The following is a 2,500-nucleotide window of genomic DNA, read 5'->3' on the forward strand; positions in this document are numbered from 1 at the left end:
GGAGTTGTGGTTCCCAGGCAGAGTGGGAGTGAAAGTGCCTAGGCTGAATGGAGTTGTGGTTCCCAGGCAGAGTGGGAGTGAAAGTGCCTTGGCTGAATGGAGTTGTGGTTCCCAGGCAGAGTGGGAGTGGAAGTGCCTTGGCTGAATGGAGTTGTGGTTCCCAGGCTGAGTGGAGTGGAAGTGCCTAGGCTGAATGGAGTTGTGGTTCCCAGGCAGAGTGGGACTGGAAGTGCCTAGGCTGAATGGAGTTGTGGTTCCCAGGCTGAGTGGAGTGGAAGTGCCTAGGCTGAATGGAGTTGTGGTTCCCAGGCAGAGTGGGAGTGAAAGTGCCTAGGCTGAATGGAGTGCAGGTTCCCAGGCAGAGTGGGAGTGAAAGTGCCTAGGCTGAATGGAGTGCAGGTTCCCAGGCAGAGTGGAGTGGAAGTGCCTAGGCTGAGTGGAGTGGTGGTTCCCAGGGCCAGGCTGAGTGGATTGAGGCAGCCCAGGCCATGGCTGACACTAACAGGGGTGAACGTGGCCTGGATCAATAGAGAGGAGCTGGATGTGTGTGTGTGTGTGTGTGTGTGTGTGTGTGTGTGTGTGTGTGTGTGTGTGTGTGTGTGTGTGTGTGGTGGGGTGGGGTGGGCTGGGGTGGGCTGGGTGTGGGACCATTATCAGCAGTGTGACCAGGTGACATGCACCCCGTGGCTGTGGGGCCTGCGTGTGTGACCCAGAGCCCGGGCTAAGGCCTCATCCTGTCTGGCCCTGGCTCAGTCGGCTGGAGCTCAAGGAAAACCCCACTTTGGTGTGCTACACTCTCACCAGAGGGGGCTGGCTGACACAAGCCACTGTGTGTGTGTGTGGGACCATTATCAGCAGTGTGACCGGGTGACATGCGCCCCGTGGCTGTGGGGCCTGCGTGTGTGACCCAGAGCCCGGGCTGAGGCCTCATCCTGTCTGGCCCTGGCTCAGTCGGCTGGAGCTCAAGGAAAACCCCACTTTGGTGTGCTACACTCTCACCAGAGGGGGCTGGCTGACACAAGCCACTGTGTGTGTGTGTGGGACCATTATCAGCAGTGTGACCGGGTGACATGCGCCCCCTTGGCTGTGGGGCCTGCGTGTGTGACCCAGAGCCCGGGCTGAGGCCTCATCCTGTCTGGCCCTGGCTCGGTCGGCTGGAGCTCAAGGAAGACCCGGGCTAAGTCAGACCCGGGCTAAGGCCTCTTAGGACTCTCAGTCCTAGGCCCACGCTGACACACAGTGCTGTCACACTCCTGGATCGACGCACAGGAGCAGAAGGGGAGCCGGGTGTTCCGTCCCCCACTCCTTTGAATGGAGCGGCCGGGGGTGACCAGTTCCGCGCTTCGCTTGCCGCCCGCAGAAGGGGCAGATAACTCGGGGTGGGGGCTTAAGAGTGGGCCCCCCAGGACTCAGTGGAGATCCGGTGGGGAGGCGGGTGACCCAGACGCCCTTTCTCTGGAGGCGGGGCTCAGCCGCAGGGACCAAACGGACGTTTCCCCATTGCCTTGAATGGGCGCGGAGAGAGGGCGGCGCTTTTTGGCTCGTGGCGCGGGCACCGTTGCGCCCACCGTCAGGTGTCACGCCTCCCCGTGCTCGGGGCGGACCCCCGGAGCTAACTGGCCGGGTCGGGAGGGGCTACGAGGCCGCCCAGGAGATGGGGGGGCGCCGGCACTTCCGCGGGTGACCAGTTGCAGGCAACCGGCCGGCACCTTTTTCCCTCGCCGCGGGGCCACCGTTGCGCCCACCGTCAAGTGTCACACCTCCCCGTGCTCGGGGCGGCCGCCCGGAGCTAACTGGCTGCCTGTGGCGGGGCACAGACACGGGCGCCGGCCGCCGGAGCCCGAAACGTGCGTTTCCCCATTGCCTTGAATGGGCGCGGAGAGAGGGGGGCGCTTTTTGGCTCGTGGCGCGGGCACCGTTGCGCCCACCGTCAAGTGTCACACCTCCCCGTGCTCGGGGCGGACCCCCGGAGCTAACTGGCCGGGTCGGGAGGGGCTGCGAGGCCGCCCAGGAGATCGGGGGCGCCGCCACTTCCGCGGGTGACCAGTTGCAGGCAACCGGCCGGCACCTTTTTCCCTCGCCGCGGGGCCGCCGAGCGACCCAGCCGCTCGGTTCTGGGCTCGTTCGAGAGAGCGCGGGACGGGCCACCCACCTTAAGAGTTTCGCCGGCCAGAACCGACGGGAAGTATTTTTAAAAGCGGGAAAACGCATCGCCGCCGGGGGGGGGGCTCCCGCTTCGCGGGCTCGTAGCTCGCCCCCCCGGTGCCCCCCGGAGACGGGCCCGGGCTCGTTTTGTAGCCAGAGACCTGCCCTACACGGTGGTCCAAACCGCGTTCCGATCGGACGGGAATTGAGGGCGGGGCACAGTTTTGCGACAAAAAAAGGCATACGCCCCGCAAAACGAGCCGGTTCGCACGCCAAAACGCACAGCCGCGGGGACTCGGTTTTTCAAAGGGGTAGCCCCGGATTTACAGGAGAGAGGTTCTCGAGACGCGCCACT

This window comes from Conger conger, unplaced genomic scaffold (genome assembly GCF_963514075.1).
Source record: "Conger conger unplaced genomic scaffold, fConCon1.1 SCAFFOLD_63, whole genome shotgun sequence".
Lineage (NCBI taxonomy): Eukaryota > Metazoa > Chordata > Actinopteri > Anguilliformes > Congridae > Conger > Conger conger.